Source organism: Peromyscus leucopus, chromosome 5 (genome assembly GCF_004664715.2).
Source record: "Peromyscus leucopus breed LL Stock chromosome 5, UCI_PerLeu_2.1, whole genome shotgun sequence".
Lineage (NCBI taxonomy): Eukaryota > Metazoa > Chordata > Mammalia > Rodentia > Cricetidae > Peromyscus > Peromyscus leucopus.
Window position 1 is genome coordinate 12,638,718 of NC_051067.1, and position 22,699 is coordinate 12,661,416.

At 51.4% G+C, this 22,699-nt stretch overlaps 1 protein-coding gene across 5 annotated transcripts in view; it reads left to right on the top strand.

The window, feature by feature from the left end:
• Window positions 1–444: 444 nt before the first annotated feature.
• Sema4d (semaphorin 4D) overlaps window positions 445–22,699 on the top strand; it is a 105,567-nt gene continuing 83,312 nt past the window's right edge. For 2 of the 5 annotated variants that reach the window (XM_028863799.2, XM_037205728.1), the window contains exon 1: window positions 448–655. The gene's annotated coding sequence lies outside the window, so the exon portion shown is untranslated. Of the gene's footprint in view, window positions 656–22,699 lie in introns of all 5 variants that reach the window. The other 3 variants (XM_028863804.2, XM_037205730.1, XM_037205729.1) reach the window with 3 other exon arrangements.

A 22,699-nucleotide genomic window follows, 5' to 3' on the forward strand; every position in this document is an offset into this window, starting at 1 on the left:
TTTGGGGTCCTAGAGGAACAAGCTGGATCATTAAGAGACTGAAGGGAAGGAAAAGTCTCCTTTTGCTGGGGACCTCCTCTTTTTTTCAAGAGACCAGGCTAAGCTAGGAAAAAGCCTCTAGGCCAAGACCTGCAGGACTGCTGGGGTGGGGGGGGGGGGGGTGGAAGGGAAAGAGATAGAGAGGAAAAAGAGGAAGAGGGAGTTGGGGGAAAGAGGAAGAGGTGGTGGAAGGTGGGTGGGAAAGGAAAGGAAGGGAGAGAGGGGACAAGAGGGGGCAGGAGAGGGAGTGGCGAAGGTGAAGACGGGCGGAGCACGAGAGGGCAAGGAGGGAGCGAGAGAGAGGTTGGGGGTGAGAGGAGGGAGGAGGAGGAAGGGGAGGGGCGAGGGAGGGAGGAGACGGGAGGGGGAGGGGAGGAGGCGGGAAGGGAGGGAGAGGGGGTGGGGCCTGCGCGCTCGCCCCGCGCCCTCGGTCTCCACGCCGGCCTCCGCGCCCTCGCGTGCCGCAGCATCTCCGCGCTGCCCGGCCTCCTCGCCGCAACCTCCCTTCGCCGTCCGCCTCTGTCGTTGCTGCCACCATCGCTGCCGCCATTCTTGGCGCGGAGCTGGCCCGGCCGGGCCCCGCCGAGAGCCGCCGCGGGTCGGACGCGCGCTTCAGGTAAGCCACTGGGCCGGCGCGGGAGGAGCGCGCACGGGGCTGGGCAGGTGCGCGGGGCGCCGGGAGCCCCCGAGGTAAACCTAGGGAACCCTGTTAGAGCCCCTCCTGCGACCCCTCGGGGCCCCCGAGACCCCTCAGAGCTTCCTCCCCAGATCCTCCCACGCTGCTACGACCCGGTTTGCATTCCCACCTGGATGCCCCCCGGACTCCCTCTGCATTCGCACCCAGATCCTCCGGGTCCCCCCCCTGATTCCCACCCGGATCCCTCAGACCCCCTCTACATTTCCGCCGCGTCCCCTGGACCCTCTCTGCAGTCTCATCCCAGCTCGGATCCCTCCCCGGCCTCCTCTCCCTGGCTCCCGCCGGGCCCTGGCAGGCAGGTGGCTGCTCTGGAGCAGGGACGCTGGACGCTCAGCCAATCGCGGCTTGCCCGGCCAGGCCCTGCGCGCTGAGACCCCCGGGTGCTCGCCCCTTGAGCCGCGCCTGCCAGGTCAGGCCCAGTGCCCCTAGCCGGGCTCCCAAGCCCCGGCCTAACCGGCTTCTATTTCGGTCTCCCAGGCCTTGGCTGGGGCACACCGGATGTGGCGCGGTGCACTCAGACAGGTGCGGCTCACAGGGCAGCCGCCCTAGGGTCGCTGCCCTCCGGGCAGTGGGCACTGCAAGGCTGTGGCTTCCTGGAAGATTCGGGCTGCGTTATTCTAGAACCGCCCGGAACCACAGGCTTCAGCTCGGGCTGCACCTGTTGCTGGCGCCCGGTGATTTGCAGGGGGCTGGTTCTGTCCGGGCTCTGCCAGTCATGGCGTGAAAAACAGAGCAGAGTGCGTAGCTGTCCTTTTTATGTATTCGGCTTAGTCCCTCTGTGGGTGGATGGGGAGTCTTGCTTCCAATGGAGCATGTGGTGGGAGGCCTGCCCCTACGTTCTGGGGCGTTTGCCACATGAACTTGCCCTGTTTTTGTTTTGAAAACCTCACTGTGTTGAGCACAGCCCAGGCCGTGGGTGGCCAGCCTCACACTGGACTCGGGGCCTGTAGCCAGCCATCTGACCCTGCTGTAGGTCTACCAGGCGCTACCAAACGGAAGTTTCCTTCCCAGGGGGGTGCAGTGACACCAGCGGCCTGTCACTTCATCTGTGCCCCTGGCATCCAGCTGGTCTCCTGGCTGCCCAGGCAGGGTTATTTGGGAATGTTTACACTGTCCCAGAAGCAGGCAGCCTTGGGCAGTGGTGGGGGAAGATCCCCGTAGCGACTATAATGGCCTGATTGTCACTTGGACCGTTGCTGTCTGTGCACATCACGTCAGATCGGCTGTTGAGAAGTAGGAAGTATAGAATGATGAGCGGATGTTTGTGTGAGCAAGGACTGCCCTTCCAGACCTTAAGACTCAGGTGTCTGGCTGGTCCACACAGCAAGTAAAACAAAGAAACAAAAGCATGTTGCCTGTACCAATTGCAATTCTGCCCAGGACCCCTTTTCTTCCATGGTGTTGTGAGACCCGGATCCAGGGCAAGAGTCAGAAGCTGCCTTCCTGTAACGGGCTTGTTTAAATCTGTCTGTCCTCTGAAATGGAGCCACGAAGTCCCTCTGTCTACCGAGTCCAATGACTCCTGGTGTTGGTCACATAGTCTGCCTTATGGAGACTCCTCCCAGTGGCCAGAGTCTGGGCAGGTGGTAACCTGCCCTGGACTGAGGGTTGAGGTGCATGCTATGGACCATGCCACCTCAGGGGTCCGGTGGGTCTGGGACCAGGGCAGTGTTTCGGGTGACATCATCCACTTGTGGACAGTTGCTCCTCTGTAGTTTTCTCTTTATGGATGGTGTCCAAAGAGGTCTTCCTCACCCCAGGCATGGTGTGTAGCAGGCCAGAGCTATGGGAATGTGTGCTAATGGACAGCATAATCAATAATGCATCTCAAAGATCAATGGTTTTCTCAAGCCATTTGAGGTGCTTCTGGAGGGAGCCTGCCCCGGAGGGCTGGGAGGGCTGAGGGGCCCAGTGTCCTTTATCTTGATTCTTTTATTGTATGGGGTGAGCCTGGAGCCAGAGCTCCTGGGCTGGGACCTTCGTTACCCCCTCCAGGGCATCCCCACTCTACCTGGGTTAACTGGACAATATCCTAGAAGGGAATTTGGAATTTGCTTCTTGACAGTTGTCAGTTAAAGTGAACTGCTCCCTCATATTTAGAATTTGCTGGGTTCAGAGGACTCTTGGGAAAGGTGCCCCCTCTAATTCCCACAGGCTCCCTTTCCCCCTATCTTCCCGCTCCCAGGGAGCTATAGCATGGACATGCTGGTTGCCCAAGGTGGTCTTGGGAAAAAACTGCTGTTAGCAGTTTGGGGGGGGGGGCAGTTCCCCCTCCCTTGCTTCCTCCCTTTCTACCTCCCTCCTACTTAAGACTGTATATACCAGGTTGGTCTATGGCCTCATCTCCTGTTTCATCCTCCTGAGTGCTGGGGTTACAGGTGTGGACCACCACACCCAGTTTATTTCTCTCCAATGGTGACAATTCCAGATGGACCACTAGATGGTGGAGGTACTGCTGAGATTTACTGAGGCTGAGGCTGAGGGGAGGGTCCTTTCTGTTCCCTTGGCGAAGAGCCATCCTGAGCTTGGCAGCTGCAGTCTGGACAGCCTGTCTCTGCCATCTCGCTTGAAGACGTGGCTGTCCCTGGGTGACTCAGGGTGTGGCCCAAAGCTAGGCAGGTCAGGCAACGGAGAGGCTGGCGGGCCTCAGTGTAACTCTCGTGCCCGGAGGAGATGCAGAAAGAAGTGGCAGGCTGTTAGGAGATATGGTTAACCTGGCCTGTCGAGGGGTGAGCTGCCGGGCCTCCCCCGGAGCAGACACCAAGGAGGGAGATCCTTGGGAGGAACCTATGGCTGTCTTGCTCTTGGGCACTTGCTCTGCCGCTCCCTGAGACCCTTTGTGCTTCCCTGGGATGCCACACCTTTGCACATCTCCTGTGGTGACCCTGGCCTGGTCAGCAGCCCCACCCTACTTACTGTAGGTTCCCGTCATGTGGTTTAAACTCTCATATACTGCCCACGCGAGCCTTGTACTGCTCCTCTGAATGGCTTCTCGGGGGGCACTTGGGGATTGCAGGCTTCCCAAAGCCTCTGACTGGAGTCCCTGTCAGAGCTAGGCAGGGAGACAGACATTTTGTGAGTGACAGTGGTATCATCGCTTTACGATCACAGTGTGGTTGTTGTTACCATGAGGGCACCCGGCTCTCAAGGGTGCTTGGGATCTGCCTCAGATCAGGGGAGGGGTTATAGTGTCTGTTGGGGGGCAGGTTAGGGTCTCTGCGTTCCCTCTTCTTTTCTGGGCTCTTAGTGTGTGCCGTTGAAAGTACTCCATGATTAAAAGGTAGTAGCCACCGAGGGCCGTGTTGATTGCTTCTATGATGAAGCTGCTCAAGGGTTTGCTTGAAACTTCACCCTTCAGTGCAGTGCATTGACTGGTCCTGTTTACACAAGCAGGCACTTGTGAATGGAAGTTGTCTCCTGTGTGTACACAGACAGCACATGTGTGTCTGTGAGGATGCTCCCCATGTGTTGCATCAGTAATGGTGCGGCATCTCACGGACCTGGGCTAGGCACTGCTCCTAACTAGGGGACATGGTCTAAGTGCAGACGGGGAAGCTGCAGTTAGTGGGAGTGTGGGGGTAGGGCCTGACCGTAGGTGTGAGTGTACAAATGTGTGTGTGTGAGTGAGTAAGAGAGTCAGCGTGGAAGTCTGTGATATCTGTGTGAGGAGATCAGATGAATAGGGTAAAAATGAGAGCCTGTGTGAATGGTGTGTGTGGAGGGTAAGTGGGTTCACTGTGTGAATGACCATGCACAACGTGAGAACGTCAGAGTATGTGTGCAGGTGTGTGTGGTGGAAGTGTGAATAAGTGTGCAAACTTGTAGTGCAACTGTGAATGGACACGCGTAGTGTGGAAGCATCTTCCATCTCTTCTTTGGCCCCTTTGCATTGCCAGCGCCATTGCTCTGGTGCTTGGAGCCATTTTTAACTAAGATAAAGGGCAGGTGAACAGTCAGTCGTAACTGATGACCGTTAGGTAACCAGGAGGCGAGTAGGATACACTGTGTGGCTACTCTGGAGAAAAGGAAGGCTGGCAGCACCAGTGGGGTGGAATTGGTAGTGAGAGCCCTTGATGCTTGGAATTGTGTGTAACTTAAGCCTTATGAATTATTTATTTCTGGAATTTTCCATTCAGTAGTTTTTGGACTGTGATTGACTGGATAACTGAACCTTCAGAAAGAAAACGGTGCAGGATGAGCTGCTTTTGTTTTTTCCCTTACTTTTCATTACAGCACAGCTCCCCGTGTCTTTCTGCTTCCGTGGCTCATTGTCACCGAGCTGCTCTGTTGGACCCGCTGTGTGCCTCTGCTTTGGCTCTGCACTGTGGCTCTGAGAGTCGTGCATGGTTCTTGTGTGTCAGGACTTGGGCTTTTTGATGCTGAGGGGCTTTATCGGCCAGTTGTACCGTGGTTCGTTTGCTCATCTCTTGGTGGATGTTTGGATTGTTCCCTATTGAAGGGGTTAGGGACTAAAACTTCACAGCAGAAGGGCGGATAACCAGGAAAGCACAAGCATCCAAGAAGATTCCCAGATGGCAGAAGCTTGCGGAAAGACACCCTGTGTCATTAGTCAAAGGAAGACACAAGCCAAGACCACTATGGGGCCCACCTCACACTGCACTAGAATGGCTTTGATAAAAGGGGTTGGGGGAATAGCAACTGTTGGTAAGGACTCGGAAAAAGTGGAACCCTGGGACATGGCTGGTGGGGGGTAAGATGGAGTTGCTCTTTGAGGAAGCAACGTGGAGGTTTTTTTGAAAGTTAAACACACAGAACCAAATTCCCTGTGATCCAGCAATTCCACTTCTATGCCCATACCTAAATGGATTGGAACTAGGGACTAAACAAAAGCTTCACATAGTTTATAGCACGGTTCACAAGCCCACCTGTCTATCTGCGGATGAAGTGAGTAAGCCAGATGTGGTTTGTGCACACATGGAATATTAGTCAGCCATAGGAAGGATTGGACCACCTCTGTGTGTTGTAATTCAGATGACCCTTGAAACACTCTTAAGTGAAAGTAGCCATAAGTTAAGGCAATGTGAGTCATGATTCTTGTTTATAAAATGTTAACACAGGCCAAGTCATGGGATCAGAAACACATCATCAGTTGCCCAGGCTGAGGAGATGGAATGGGAGCGCCTGCTTGATAGTGTGGGGCTTCTAGTTCTCTTCTGTCTTTTAGTACTGTGGATTGGACCCCTGCACCCCCCTTCTTCATTTTTTTTTTTCTGAGACAGGGTTTCTGTGTAGCTTTGGAGCCTGTCATGGAACTTGCTCTGTAGACCAGGCTGGCCTCAAACTCATAGAGATCTGCCTGCCTCTGCCTCCCTAATGCTGGGATTAAAGGTGGCCGCCGCCGCCGCCGCCGCCGCCGCACCCCCAGCATGTACCCCCCTTTTTCATGCTAGGCAGGCACTCTGCCAACCATTGAGCTACATCCCTGTCTTCCAGCTTTCCTTCTGAGGTAATAAAAATAGAATAGCTGGTGATAGTTGTGCAACGTTGTGAACGTATTACAAGACACTTTTAAGCCTTGAGGTCATGGCACACGCCTTTGATCCCAGCACCCAAGAGGGAGGCAGAGTCAGGCAGATCTCGGTGAGTTCTAGGCCAGCCTGGTCTACAGAGTAAGTTCCAGGACAGGACAGTTAGGGTTACACAAGGAAACCCTGTCTCAAAAACCAAAACAAAAACAAAAAAACCAAACAACAAAACGAGACAGACAGACAAAACAAAAACAAAGAAAGAAACTGAGGCAGGGAGATTGCAGTGAGTTTTGGCACATCACTGCTGGTGAGGACCATTTCTGAGTAAAGACCCTGGGCAACTGCAGCAGTTGACTGATAGCTGATGCGGCTACAAAGTGACTAACAGGAAGGTGGTGTATACAGTGCAGATACACTGGACAAGGGAATGTGGCCCCTGCTCTGATCAGCCAGAACAGTGTATAGTATAACCTTGATGAGTCATTTATTCTTGAATTTTCTATTTAGTATTTCTAGACTCTGGTTGAAGGTAGGTAACGGAAACTGTGGGAAGCCACAGTTAAGAGAGAGTTCTGTATTGCTGGGTTTAAGATTTGTGGTGCTCTTCATGGGACAAATGTTTTTATGGGGTCAATATCAATTTTTTTCTTCCAAGTTTGGATTTGTTAGTGAAACCATTAGAGTCTGAGGTTTTCTTCTTGGTGAGGCTTTTAATTATGAAATTGATTTCTTACTAAGGCTCTCAAGATCATCTGTTTCTGCTAGGTTGGGTTCTGATAATTTGAATGATTTATTGTGGTAAAACATGAGTACAGTGCAGTCTACCCTGTGAAGACTTCCATTTGGGGAGTTTCAGTAAATGCTTATGTGGTGGTTTGAAGGAAAATGGCCCCCAAAGGGAGTGGCACTGTTAGGAGGTGTGGCCTTGCTGGAGTAGGTGTGGCCTTGTTGGAGGAAGCGTGTCACTGTGGAGGCGGGCTTTGAGGTCTCCTTTGCTCAAGCTACACCGAGTGTGGCACACAGTTCACTTCCTGTTGCCTGTGGATCAAGATGTAGGACTCAGCTCCTCCAGCACCATGTCTGCCTGCACACTGCCATGTCCCACCATGATGATAATGGACTCAGCCTCTGAAAACTGTAAGCCACCCCAATTAAATGTTTTCCTTAATAAGAGCTGGCATGCTCATGGTGTCTCTTCACAGCAATAGAAACCCTAATAAGACAGCCTGTCACCTGAGTTCCCAAATTCCATAAGCTTTCTTGGGCATCTTTGAAGTCAGCTCACACGCAGAGTTTGTTTTCTGTTCTTAGGAGGTTTCCAGGGTGTCAGGTGAGCGTTACTGACCGTTTGTGGTGTGGAGCCTGGCTCTTGTCACTCTTGTACTTACCTTAGCAGTAACTAGGGTGGTCGGGTCTGTGTGTGAAGAGGGCCAGCGGGGTGGCTTGCTGGGTAAAAGCACCTGCCACGTAAGCACGGTGACCCGAGTTCCGTCCCTGGGACCCAAGGGGGAAGGAGGATCGACTCCTGCTCTCCCTTGACCTCCACATCTTCACCGTAGCACGTGATGCACACAACACGTGCGCGCGTATACACACACACACAAATAAATAAAAATTTTCTTTAAATACTGCACTTCTGAGCATTGACTTGTCAAGGTGGGATCAAGGCAAGAATGATCCTGTAGTTCATGGTGGCTTTTGTGAGTGACATGTTCAGTGCTTTTTGGCCATTCTACGGAGTCCACACCTTACCTGTAAACCTGGCCCAGCTCTTCCTCACCCTTTACAGTTGAAGACCTTGAAAACAGACACCACAGGAAACTTATTCTTGGGGTCCCCAGCCAGGAAGTAGAGAAGCTGAGACTTTGGCTGGGACGTGTGACTTGAGGCCCTGCGTGCAAGCATCCACGTTTGGTGTCATCTCTCAGTTGCCAAACACCTTTGTTTTGAGACAGGGTCTCTCGCTGACCATGGGGCTTGCCGGATAGGCCAGGCTGACTGGCCAGTAAGTCTGAGGGATCCATCTGGTTCCACCTCCCCAGTACTGGGTTTACAAGCACATGCCACCATGTCCAGCTTTTTATGTGGATTCTGGGGACTGAATGCCAGTCCTTGTGTTCACAAGGTAAGCAGTCTCCCGACCATCTCCCCAGCCCCCTCCATTGCGTATTGTTTTAAAAAAATGTTTTCATCCAGTGTTGAAAAACACTGCCTCCACGTGGCTTGTGGACAGGTTCTGCAGAGAGTCAGCACGCAAACGCCGAGTACAGTGCTCTGATTTCTACAGTGACTCACTATGACCAAGCGCCTTCATCCTGGCTTTCTCCATGTCTGGCTCATCCCTGGGTTCTCAGGTGCCTCAGACACTCAGAGCCTCCAGCAGTGTCTGAGCTCTGCAGACTTGGGCTTGGACCACACTCCAGAAACTGGGTCACAGCGAAGCTCTGAGCAGGCGGAATTGGATCTCTGCTTGTGTTTGAAAACCCAGGGCAGCCAGCGGCTTGGGTTTCAAGTGTGGAATCTGGAGAAATCACCAGCTCCCTCCTGCTGTCCCTGTGAGCGCCTAGCTTTGTCTGTCGGGTCTGGCAAGGAAAAGACCATCCATCCCCAGGGTGCTGTCAGGCTGGCTTGCTTTCCCCCAGCTGGGCCCAACCAGGGAGGTGGTCAGAGCCAATCTTTAAAGTAGATACCCATCTCGGAAGAGCCTGTGGGGAGTCACAGATTCCCATTTATATACAAGTAACCGCTCGTGACTCCGTGAGCTGGAGGGCATGGATTTTATTTCAGCCGGAAGAAACTGTCATGTAAAATGAGCAGAGTCATTTCTGCAGAGAGCTTGAGAGGCTCCACACAGACATCTCACTGTGAAAATGATAGGGACGCAGGCTGGGGAGACGGCAGTTAGCAAGCAGGAAGACGAGTTTGATCCCTAGAACCTGCATATGTGTGTGTGTGTGTGTGTGTGTATATGTATGTGTGTATGTATATGTATATATGTATGTGTGTATGTGTGTATGTATATGTATATATACATATATATGTGTAGGTTATATGCATATAACCTATATGTGTACACACACACACACACACATGATTTCCCTGGAAGAGAGGTGGATGCAGGTGCAGGTGGCCTGGGGCTCGCTAGCCAGCCAGCTTAGCCTAGTAGATAAGTCCCGGGTCCCAGTGAGATACTTTGTCTCAAGAAACAATCTGAATAATCTGGCCATTGAGATGACTGAGTGGGGACAAGGTACTTACTACAAAGCCCGATGACCTGAGGTCCATCCCTAGGACCCACATGGTGGGAGGAGAGAACCAACTTCTAAAAGATGTCCTTTAACTTCTACACAGTGATAAATAAATAAATAAATTATGGTATAAAATTTTAATTAAAAGGTGGATGGAGACTGAGGAATGACACCCAAGTTTGACCTTTAAACCCTCCCCTGCCACCCACACACATAGGAAAATGTTAGGGCAGAGAGGACTTGGTTGTATGCCCTCCCCTATTTCAGCGAGGAGCCAGCAGAGACCCGATTCCCGTCTCCGCAGTAATGCTGACATCACCGGGGGTTTCTGCCTGGATCGTTTGGGTCTGGACAGTTATGAAACATTTTCTCACACTTCCGTTATAGCTGCTAAAGATGGAGGAAGCTTTTCCTTCACCAGCCTGGGGGCTGTGCTCACTGGTGTCACCCTCCTCTGTGGGTGGGCTGAGGACCTCTTTGTCGCCCCAGGACACAGCATGGCTGCTGCCACACAAGGCATTTTGGAGTGGCTTTTACTCTGGGTCCAAAGTGGACGGGGTGCCTCCTCACAGAGGTGAGCTGCGGATGCTGGGGATCAGGTCTTCCAGGTGCCCAGGGGTTACTGGCATTTGCTACTGCATCTGGCTTTTCACCTGGGTGCTGGGGCATCTGAACTAGGTCTCCTGCATCTGGCTTTTCACCTGGGTGCTGGGGCATCTGAACTAGGTCTCCTGCATCTGGCTTTTCACCTGGGTGCTGGGGCATCTGCACTAGGTCTCCTGCATCTGGCTTTTCACCTGGGTGCTGGGGCATCTGCACTAGGTCTCCTGCATCTGGCTTTTCACCTGGGTGCTGGGGCATCTGCACTAGGTCTCCTGCATCTGGCTTTTCACCTGGGTGCTGGGGCATCTGAACTAGGTCTCCTGCATCTGGCTTTTCACCTGGGTGCTGGGGCATCTGCACTAGGTCTCCTGCTTGCGCCTCAAGCACTTTACCAAGCGAGCCAACTCTCCAGCCCCTGTTGCAGTTTGGCACATAAAAGAACCTGCTTCTCCAGAGCTGCCAGGCAGGGCAGAGTTCATGGTCAAGACCTTGGCACTCTGCTTGTCCTCTGCCTGTAGAATGACGAGGTGTGGCCAGTCCTCAGCCTCTCCTTTGTATACTTGTCCCAGGGGAAACAGCAAGCACCAGACACATGTCACCTCCAACAGTGATGCTTGCTGATCACTGTGGCTGTCCTAGCTCATGGGAGACGTGGTCCCTGACCTGGGAGGTGGTTCTTGCTACATCCTTAAGCATAGTGAATCTGCCATTGGACCCATAGGCTCTCATAGCTTTACAGTGAGTCCCCTGGCTCTGCATTGAAGTGATGCCTGTCCTAGCTTCCTGTCCCATCTTGGAGTCCAAGGACAGCCCAGCAGGTAAGAGCACTTGCTGCTCTTGCCAAGGACCAGAGTTCCTCCCACCCCACTTTGGGTGGCTCACAACCACCTGTAAGTCCTGCTCCAGGGTATCCGACACCCTCTTCTGGCCTTGGAGGGCACCCACATACCCACACACATACACATAATTAATTAAAAACTAAAAATAAGATCCGAGGGAAAGGAACAGGATGGCAGTAGGTCGTGGAAACTGTTGCTGATGTCTGCCTCATCCTCGGTGTTCACCTTCCCATCTCCTCCTTTCTGCACCCAGAAGATGTTTGTAGAGTTTACCCCCCAGGGCAACCCATGTCACTGGCCTAATGTGGCTGTGCACAGACTGAGCTTAGTGTGAGGTACCCAGCTCAGGTGAGTACTGCCAGGCCCTGGACCCTTCCAATAGCAGAGTTCATTTGGGCTGACCTCACTATATACAGTTTGGGAGTCTTCCTGTGTAACCAAAACTAGCCTTGAAGGCACAGCCTCCTGCCCCTGCCCCCGGAGAGCTGGGATTACAAGTGTGTGCCACCATGTCCTGCTCTGTGTTTCAGACCCTGTAGCATGCTCCCAAATGTGTGCCCAGGGTATCTGTCCATCTGTGTCGTTTAGCTGAGTACGCAGAGCTTTCTCTCACCTTCCTATCTCATGTAAGCTGGGATTCCTAACCCGAAAATCTGAAGGACCTCAGCTTCTGAAACTTGGTGTCGGCATGACAGCACAGGCAGAAAATTCCACAGCCCAAAACGCAGATATGTGCACGGGGTTCAGTTGCGTTGTGGGAGTCACCCTCGGGCTGTGTGTTTAAAGTGCATTTTTGTGTTCAGCTGTGGGTCTAGCCGCAAGATAATCTCATTAAGGAAATCTCATGCAGTGTTTCACTGTAGAAAGACTATCTGAGATTTGAAGCAAGCCCCAAGTGCACGCATGTGTGTGTGTGTATGTGTGTGTGCACACGTACGTGAATCAACCTCAAATCAAAGTTTCCTTCCCTCGGATGCCTCTCTCCCCCAGGGAGGGACTGTTTCAGTCGGTGGGGATGACTCCAGGGCACAGCGGCTGCCACTTCCATCCGTCTGCGTCCTAGCCTTGCCCAGTGTCTTCGTCTCTTCCTGCCATGTTAAAATGCTTCTACAAGCCGGGCAGTGGTGGCGCACGCCTTTAATCCCAGCACTCGGGAGGCAGAGGCAGGTGGATCTCTGTGAGGTCGAAGCCAGCCTAGGCTACAGAGTGAGTTCCAGGAAAGGCGCAAAGCTACACAGAGAAACCCTGTCTCGAAAAATCAAAAAAAAAAAAAAAAAAAAAAAAAAAAAAGCTTCAACAAAAGCGACTGAAAAGAGAACGGGTTGTTTTAGCTCACAGTTCAGAGTAGAGTTCATTATGGTGAGAAAGTCAAGGCGGGAGAGCGTCAAGCTGCTGGTCACATCATATCCACAGTCAGAACAGAGCCATGGGTGCTTGTCAGTGCCCCACTCCCCGCCTCCATTTTTGACAGTCCAGGGAGCCCCCACCCCATGAAGATGGTCTTCCCACCTCAGTGTAATCAAGATCACTCCTGCCATCATGCCCAGAGGTCTGTCTCCTCTGTCTGGTCAGGCTGGCAACACTAACCGTCTCACACCAGGGTTCTTGATTCTGGAGCAGTCTGTGCTCTTGGCGCACAGAGTGGTGAGTGTAGTGACGTGGGATGGAGGTGCAGGGATGTGCCTTACTCAGCCTTCGTGACTGAGACCAAAGTAGAGGCGGTGGCTCCCCAGGGAGAGGAAAGGGTGCTTTGACACAGAGGCTGTGTGGGAGTGTGGAGTGTGAACATGCAGAAGACCCTCCACAGGCTGCAGGGAAAGTGACACTTTTGCATCATGCTGCATATTATTTTGGCCTGAGTGTTGGGACCTCCCTGGACACTGACCTCAAAGGCAATGTGCTCTTTCCTTTAAGAATCTCTTGTGACCGCTGACAGAACATCCCAACTGAAGAGTGGTAATATTGGTGATTGCTTTTCCTAGTTCTGCAGGCAAGGGCAAGGTGTGAGCAGGGCAGCCAAGGGCAAGGTGTGGGCAGGGCGGCCAAGGGCAAGGTGTGAGCAGGGCAGCCAAGGGCATGGTGTGAGCAGGGCAGCCAAGGGCATGGTGTGGGCAGGGCGACCAAGGGCCTGGTGTGGGCAGGGCGGCCAAGGGCACGGTGTGGGCAGGGCGGCCAAGGGCAAGGTGTGGGCAGGGCAGCCAGCTGTTCTGTCTGCCACTGTCATGTGGCTCAGATGGCCCCGGCTGATGAGTAAGTTGCTGCAGTCTGTTCCTTGTCTCGTGTCCTCCTCTTCTGTGTCCCTTTTTGTGTATAATAAGGACACCTGTCTGCCCTGAAGGGACCATTTTGAGATCTTTGGCACATCTGCAAACACCCTTTGGGCAAGTCAGGTCACACGCACGTGTGTGATGGTGGCTCCATCTGCCTTCCGGCCTCCTGCAGCAGGAGGAGAGGCGAGGGACATCCTCCCTGGGGCCAGACTTCAGGCGGGTGACCTGGGAGGTGGGGACAGGGCCTGGCACAGGCGCTGGCAGGCAGTCACCCACCCTGGGATTCGTTCCAGTGGAGCTTTATCTGCAGGAAAATGGGAAGCACAGCTCCGCTTGCGCGAGTGGGAAACTGTGGAAATGGAATGGCAGAGCCTTGGGGTGGGGGAAACAGGAAGGGAGTCTTCTGTCTGCTTTGGGTCAGCTCTCCCTCTGTGGATGGGGTCTCTGCAGAAGTCCTCGTGGAATCGCCAGGGTGAACAGGAAGTGAGAGGTGCTGACTCATTTTTCCTTTATTTTAATCAAGTTTTTTATTGTTTAGAAAAGGAAGAAAGAAAGCAAAAAGTTTCCTCCCTGATCTGCGTCCGTGCCATTAACAGCTTGCTTTTCTGACATTTTTTTCCCCTTTTGCTACCGTTTTCAGACATGAGTGTGTGCTCCCGACGCACACGCGCGCGCACACACATCCCCAGACCCTTGGTCAAGCTGTAGTGGTTTCTGTTCTTTTTGCTCACCGCTATGCTGCAGATGTGTATGTTCTGTGTCATGATGGGCAGCCGCATCCAGTCCTTAGAGGGCCGTGTGTTCCTATGTTTCATGCACCCCGCATCTGTTGGCTCTTGGTGGGTGTCTGTCCAATCTGCTACCTCCCTGACTTTTTCTTGGTGTATTTTGCTCTCTCTAGGCATTGCTCAGCTTGGGTGGCTGCCTGCATGATATGGAGTGGCTCCTGAGAGTGGTAGAGCCCCCTACAGAGGCTTCTGTGGTGTGGTGGGCATTCCTGTGCCTGCCTGTTTGTGAGCATTTGTATGCATGCATGTGTATCAGTGTGTGGATGGGTATGCATGTGGGTACCTGTTTCCTGCTTCTCTCTGTGTGTGGTTTGTGGACCAGTGTGTGCATGTGCATGCAAGTGTGTGTGCATCCATGTGAGCACCTGTTTGCACATAGACACACTTGTATGTGCATGCATGTGGGTGCACAGAAAGCTGAAGTCTGCATTCTGGATGCTTTCCTACATTTAACAGACTGTGCTCATTAGGAGGCCCACTGAACTCATTCTCTAGAAGTCTGTTGTTGGCCCAGAGCTAAAATCCACCCTCACTGTTCTCTGGGGCGGCTGGCCTATCTAGAGTGATAGAGGGTGCAGGAGCATTCAGCATGATACCACAGATTGTGTGTGAGTTTCTCTGGGATCAGCTATTATTCGGCTCTCTTGTCCCTGGTGACATTGGCTGAGTGTCCCAGACAGATGCTGTGGATGTTCCTAGACTGCTCCCAGCCATTTCCTCTCATGGGGGACTGCCCTTTCTGTTCATGGGGACTTCCCTACATGGTCAAGTTCTGCTCCAAAAGGGGTCCACAGTCTTGGGGGCCTGGGCCCTGGGCCTGAGCAGACTTTAAGGCACAGGTGGATGTCCTAACTAGGTCAAGTAGGGAGCTTGCTCAGGGTGGACATGAGGAGGGAAGTGGGCTACTCAGGAAGTCTGTCCCCGGAGCAGGCGGAGCTGCACGTTCATCTCGTAAGTCACCAGACCACCAAGCATGCATGGATGAAGATTGCTGTCTGGCTGCTGGCGGGGTCACCTTCTGGGGTTCCTGTAGGCTGAGCCTCATGCTTTGGCTTACTGTTGGCTTCACTAGGACAGCTTCTTCGTGCCTGTCACTTTAGCCTCATGTTTAGGGGCCAATAACTGCCTCCAGCAATGAGTAACTCCTTCGGTGCCATTTGAAGTGAATCTTTTGTCCTACCCCAGACGGGGCTTGATTTTCCTGACCAGCATGCTGGGGCTACAGCCCACCAGGAACATTCAGCAGAGAGCCACTGAGCTTGACTCTTCTATTTCCTTTTTCTGGGGAAAAAAATGTTTCTGCAGGTTGCAGTCCTTCCTCCCTGTTGGGAGCTGCTGGAGTTAGCCTCCCTGCTCCCTGGCATGCTCGCATCTGACCTTTATTCTGGATGGTTCACCCAACCATAAATAATCCCTTCGAAACAGAGAGAGCCTGGTGTGCTGGCATCTGCAGAGGCTTGGAGAGGAGCTGCCAGAAGAACAGAGGGCTGAGAGCAGAGCGGCGCGTGGAGGGTGCCAGGGCTGGTGGAGGAGGGGCTTCTGCCTCCTTTCCCAGCAGGCCTGATTTAGGGCAAGAGTAGTTAGATGATAATGAATGAGCCAGTGAGTGGGTGGAGCTGGTCTTGCGGCATGGTGGGGGAGGACCCAGTATTATCAGAGGGGAGAGGGGGCACCTGGGCCTCAGTACCAGGGCTGTGAACAGGTGGCTCACACCACCAGACTTTTGCTCATAGACTGGAGTTGGTGTGCGTTCTGTACCCTTCCCGAGTCAGGTTCACAGACAGTGCCACAAGAACCCCTGGGGTCTGGAAGGCCTGTCCTTCCCCACAGGCATCCTAGGGTATAGGCCTCAGGGTTGCCTGTTTCCCAGTCTCTGAGGCTTCCTGCCAAGCCTCTGTTTAGCTGTTTCTCAGGAAGCCAGGTCTTTCCGGGTAGCCTGGGCTTGAGGTTTATGGTTAGCCCATCTTTTTTCTGCCTGAAGTTCTGAGAAGCTGGCGGGGCTACTGGGGACATCCTGCATCTGGACCCAAGGGTTTCCGTGACATCTAGTGACAGAGCCAGTCACTGTCCACCATACCCCACCCTCCAGTCCAGAAGCAAGGGCCACTGTTTCAAAGGGAGGACCCCACCTCTGACCTACAACCGTCATCTCCAGCTTCAACCCAGGCTTAGCTTCTCACTGAAGGAAGATTTACCCACAAGGATGTGGCAGTTAAGGGACAATCCCATCTCACCATTGTTCAAGGGTCAGGAGAGGCCTGAGAGCCAAGGCTTGACCATATACATGCCCGAGCCTTTGCCTTGGACTAGGCTGCTCTGAGAATCATCCAATTTGAAGATACCAAGTGTAGCCACTTAAGAAAGCCGTATAGGGTTTCTGAAGCTCCTTGCCTTCCATGGACAGCTTTAGTGGGTCTGATCGTAAAAAAGAACAACTGCTTGAAATGTGGTTTACGGGACTCATTTACCAAATTCTTCCATTCCTGTATACAGAGGAAGACAGCTGACGACCAGGGCTGTGGAAGAGCGTGTCTGTTTATGTTTATGTGTCCTGTGTAATCTTGCAGATGCTCTTATTTGGATTAAAATGCAAGTGATTTCTTGCCCAGCTTCAGGCACTCAGTTGAAGCGAAGGTTCCTCGGGGCTGATGGGCCTGTAAGTGTGGAGCAGTGATGCTTCAGGCTGAGTTTATCTCTAAGGTTTATTGGTACCAGGTGTCTAGAAGCTGCGCTTTGCATCTGGATGTCGCTGGAGTGAGGTTTCTTGGCAACTGGGGAGGGGGGCAGCGGCAACTTGTGTGCTGGTGCCCATGTGTCAGCAGTGTGGCTGGAGCCACTGGGACAGAGGCCATCCTCCCATCCCTGTGAGACCCTAATTACTGTGGGTACGAGGCTGCATCTTTTTGTGTTTCTTCTCTGGGCTTTACCTGGAGAGACCTGAGCAAGAAAATCCAGCTTGCTTGCTTGCTTGCTTGCTTTCTTTCTTTCTTTCTTTCTTTCTTCCTTCCTTCCTTCCTTCCTTCCTTCCTTCCTTCCTTCCTTCCTTCCTTCCTTTCTTCTTTTTTCTTTCTTTCTCTCTCTTTCTTTCTTTTTGTGTGTGTGTATCTATGTGTGTTGTGCATGTGTATATGTGTGTGTTTGTATGTACATATGGAGGCCTGAGGTTGATTCAGGAAGTGTCCTCCCTTGTTGAGGCAAGGTCTCTCAACTAGACTCTGTCTCTGGGGATCCCATCTCTGCCTTCTGAAGCTGGAATTACAGGTGGGCTTCCCTGTCCACCCAGCATTTACCCGGGCTCTGGGATCCAAACTCCAGGCCTCGTGCATGTGCAACCAACTTCAGTCCCCTTCGTTGGCCTGGGTCTCATTTGTAACCCAAAGATGGGCCTACACTCTGCCTTCATCTCTCTTTAAGATCATGGTCAGCTAAAGATGTATCACCATCGGCTCCACTCACTGCAGGGGATGTGGTTGAAGAGTCCATTGATGGGTGGCTGAACCACAGACAGTACTGAACTGTATACTTACAGTTTGTTTCTGTTTGCTATACGTATGTCCCTATAGCAGAGTTGAAGTGTAAATCAGGCACAGTAAGAGTTTAACAGCAAGCTTGTCTGGGATGCACATCCATAGTGCCAGCAGCTAGGGAGGATGAGATGGAAGGATTGCAATTTCAGGGCCTGCCTAGGCAACTTACAGATGACTCAAAGAATTTAAAAGGGCTCTAATACAAGTGCAGGTGTGCCACACTAGCTCACAATCTCTCTTTCTCAAACACACACACACACACACACACACACACACACACACACACACACAGACACACCCTTTGAAAAATCTCACTGTAGAGTAGATCTGAGCAATCTTAGCCTGTCTTATTTCTTTCCTTAGGTTGAAAACACACAGCCTTTCTCTTAAAAGAAACACTTCCTGGGGCTTAAAAGAAGCACTTCCTGGGGCTTCTCTTTGCAGATCCAGATTCCCACCCCACCCCGTCTTGTGCTCTAGAGTCATTAGTAAATAAAATAGAGGTTACTGGAACTCAAGCCCTGTGATGCTGAGGCTGACGACCGAGACAGCTGCTGATTGACTCGTGTGGATAGCATACACACAGTGGATACACTAGGCGAGAGGATGGCTCACAGCCCATCAGGATGGGGCAAGGTCATGAAAGTTTTTTCTCATGCTGCAAAGAATCGGCATGCAGTTACAAACATAGAACAAGTCCTGTGGATATTTTTGGACCGTGATTGATGGTAGGTGACTGAAACTGTATCAGATTAAGCTTTGGGTGACAGGGCTGTTGTGTGTCCAAGAATGTGAGCTGCACACCCAGACCCAGAGCGTGTTGTATTACACTCCGGTTGCCTTTCTCTCTGGGAGGTAAAAGGCATGATTTCTTGAAAGTCCAAAGGAGTAGATACGTTGTCCTGTGGTCTCTGTTTCCTCAGTAATTACAGGATTCTAAATCTGCATTACCTTTGGACCTCAGTCATACATGAAGCAAATATAGACCCTGAATGGTATGCAAACACTTCTGGTCTGGAGCACATCTGTAATCTCAGCACTTCTATGGCAGTATGGACCATGGAGACAAGGGAGTTGCTGGCAGGCTGCTTGGAGCACATAGTGGGTGAGAAACAACTGGAGAGGCCCTGCCCGAAGAGGTAAAGGGGAGATGTGGTCATTGTATGCCCCCCTCAATAATAAATAAACCGATACTGTGTAGAGACATAGACGGAGATACCTGATGCTGATCTATGTCTCCACACATGTGCATATGAGCATGAGTACACACATGTACAGTGTGTACATATAGACACAAACTTTTCATTAGAGAAGATCCATTTGCAATATAAGACTTTATTACAGTTTATTCATATGAATTTATTTCCAAGGGTACCAAATTGTTTTGTCCCAGTGACATTCACAGCACCAAAAAGAAACAACATTTTAAGACATAGCAATCAAATCAGCTTAGTCATTTTGTTCTTTTTCGTTGTTTTCCTTTCTTCTTGAAGAAGCAGGAAATGATTGTTTTGCTGTCAAGGTCATGCCAGGCTTCTCATTTCTCCCTCCTATTTTCTAGAAGAGATTATATACAACTGTTGTTAGTTACTTCTTCCTTAGTATGTTAGATAGACGTTTTCAGTCACACTACCAGAGACCTTCAGGTGTCTGTTTCTGAGGGTTTTGATTATGTTTTCAGTTTCCTTTGCGTTTACCGTATTGATGAGACTGTATCTTGGGTGAGTTTGAGCTGATTGTAGTTACTACAGAATTGGGTGTTTTCTTCCAAGCAAGCAAGCCAGGCATGCATCGCATGTTTATAGTTGTTTACATTCTTCCCTTTTAGTGTCGGTGGGGTCTGTGGTGGTGACTCCTCTCTTTTTGCCGATAGTGAGTATTGGGCAATTGTTCACACATTGTAGACTTTAGGTCTAGTGAATTACCACGTGCCTCATGCCCAGGGGGCCATCTCCTTGGTCTCCTCTCCAGGGACTAGTCAGTGGCGTGTGTTAGGATGAACGCCAAGGCTCTGCAGCCCCGGTGGCAGGTGGTACCAGGACTAACCAATCAATGCACAGCACCCCAGTCACCTGTGCATCTTTACTGTCTCCAGAAGGGCCAGCTTGCTACCTGGGAGCAGTCCCAGGGGGGTAGCTGAGTTGGCTTCATATAGAGTGAGAGGAAACTTGTAGGCGAGAAAGTGGACGAGATTGTCACCCCTCTGTGAGCGCTCTCCAAGTGATTGTTCCAAGGTGCAGATGCATTTATGTTTTGTCTCTTCCACAAAACATGCTTGCTAGCCTGCGTGAAAGCCCAGACAAGCCTGCCAAGTGGCGTGAGGCAGGAGAGGAAGTCAGGGAATCATAGGACTGGGAGTTAGAAGCTGGATCAAGATTGGAAAAAAAAAAAAAAATCAAAATTGCCTACAGAAATAGTGCTTGTCTTCCTATGGACATCTCAGACAAGGATGTTAAAAACACCCAGCAAAGGGGGCTGGGCGTGCGGCTCAGGTGGTCGAGTGCTTTCCTCACAAACACAAGGTGTCGGGTTTAATCCTCAGCACTGGGTAAAACGAGTGTGTCGTGGTGCACACCTGTAATCCTAGCTCTCTGGAGGTGAAGGCATGAAGACCATGAGGTTCACAGTCACCTTCAACTGTGTAGTGAGTGTGAGGCCATTGTGTCTTCAACAACAACAACAAAACAACCAGCCGTGCTTCCTCAGACCAGCAAGCGTGCAGCCTTGTGTTTGCCGGTGTGAGCACGTCTGTTGCCCTATATGTAAGTGCTACACCCGACAGTTCCATTTACAAAAGAAGTCCTTAAGGGTTTTGAAGTAAGTAAACTAGCTCATACACTTTAAGTTGGAAACGTAGCTTAGGGCCTGGAGAGATGGCTCAGCAGCTAAGAGCACTGGCTGTTCTTTAAGAGGATTCAGGTTCTATTCCCAACACCCACATGGTGGCTCACAACCTTCTGTAACTCTAGTTCCAGGGAATCCAATGCCTTTTTCTGACCTCGTCAGGTACCAGGCATGCACATGGTACATCGCACACACACACACACACACACACACACACACACACACATACACAGGCACACACAGACATAAAATAATAAAACAATTTAAAAAACTTAGCTTAAACTTTAAATCTTGTTGTAAATTACATTCTTTGAGCAGTGCAATTTAGCTACAAAATTTGTATATATGTGCATATGCATATGTATACCATATATAAACACGAACATTATGTTATATACATATATCTATATATACTACATGTGTGACCATTGCAAAGATACTGTGTGATCCTTAAGTACCAGTGCTCAACTCTAGCTCACGTACTATGCCTTGTCTCAACTTCATAAATTTGTTGACGCTTTAAACATGTGACTCACCCTGTAATTCTGTTCTGCAGTGCCAGTCCAGGAGGTCCTGAGGGTGAGCCTCCTCAGGCTGCTCCTGACAGCTCTGGCGTGTCTCCACAGCACCTCTGTCCTTTGCTTTTGCTAAGTGAAGATGATTGACTGTGTCCTTCTGAAGGGCACATTGTCCCCCTTTGCCTTGTTTCAATGGTGGAAGCTGTAGATTTGGGTTCCTACCCTGCCCAGACACATTGGAGCATCTTAGGTGAGGGGAACGTTTCCTCCCCACCCCTGTTTTTAGTAATCCCTCAGGCAAGTAATTTTGCTTCATTTAATTAAAAAAATCTGTGTCATGCTGGTCTTTCGAACGGGAGAATGACTTTTAAGGAATAAAAAGGAAGAAGGTTGGGACTGGAGAGATGGCTCCATGGCTAAGTGGCTGGCTGCCCTTGCAGAGGGCTGGAGTTAGGTCTGCACCCAAATGCCAGCTCACGACAGCCTCTACCTCTAGGTCTAAGGGACCTGATACCTCTTCTGACCGCTGTGGGCTTTTGCATGCACATGGTGCACATACATACACATAAAATAAATATCTTTAAAAGAGAGAGGACGTTTTTGAAAATGGAGAGGGTTTAGGAATCGCCATACAAAGGGAAGCGTGGGCCTGTGGGCACCCAGGCTGTGATAGGGCACCAAGTTGAAGTAATGATGAGTTATGGGACATGCAGGCCGATACAGTGACTGTCTTGTCCTGTGTTGTCCCTAGAGTGGTCTCTGTGTCTGCTGTCCCTGGCTGTTCGGCCTCAGGCTGCCCTCAGCCTTCTGCTTGGCAGCTCATGGCAGCTGGATGGCTAACCTCTACTGTGATCATCTCTAGATAAGGATTTCTAAGAACTGTGACTTTCCTCCTTTCGTAAGTAACCGTGGTTTTTGTTTGTGGAGACACGACTAGTCACAAAACATAGCTCTGCATACAGATCCATGGTATATGGACATTTCTGAAGAGATGGCTGAGTCAGTGGTTAAAGCTCTTGCTGTGTAAGTGTGAGGACCTGGGTTTGGATTCCCAAGACCCCAAGACCATGCCCAATGAGATGGTGGCTTGTCTGTGGAAAGCGGGACAGGGGATCCCTGAAGCAAGCTGGCTAGGGAGTGCTATATTGATGAGTTCTGGGTTTGATTGAGAGACCTTGCCTCAGTGAGAGTGATTGAGGATGGTTTCTGACCTAAACCTTTGGCTTCCACATGCATAAGCACACGCACACGCACACACGCACGCACGCACGCACGCACGCACACATGGAAATGGGAAATGAAGGAGTAAAGGACATGAAAGTCGGCTTCTCCACCAGGTGACCTGCACCAGTGTGTGCAGCTGTCCATCTGTGTCTGAGGGCATGGGATGGGTTCCAGAACCATCCACAGAACTCAGAGATGCTCAGATCTTTTCAGGAGATGGCGTGTGTGTGACCCTCACACACCACAGTCAGCATCCTTCCATACATCAGTCACCTCTAAATGCCTCACCATTCCGAGATGACGGATGTGCCGTGCCAGTGGGTGTATGGGATAGGGAACAAGGGGCAAAGACTGTCAGTGCAGAGCTTATTTTTCCGAATGTATGTGGAACCCATGTGTCCAAAGGTCCGCATGAGTCTGAATGTAGGCACCGGAGGACCAGGAGCTCCAAGAGTGCAGAGCCATCTAGCAGATATCACACTGTGTTTTGTCTTTCTGGGCTCTGGGGGTATCGCTGAGTCACCTTGGTTCTGCAGTGTTGGGCACTTAGGGCGTAAAGATGCTGGAGCAGGGTGGTACTGGGGACATGTATTCAGGTCCACACGTGGTTGCC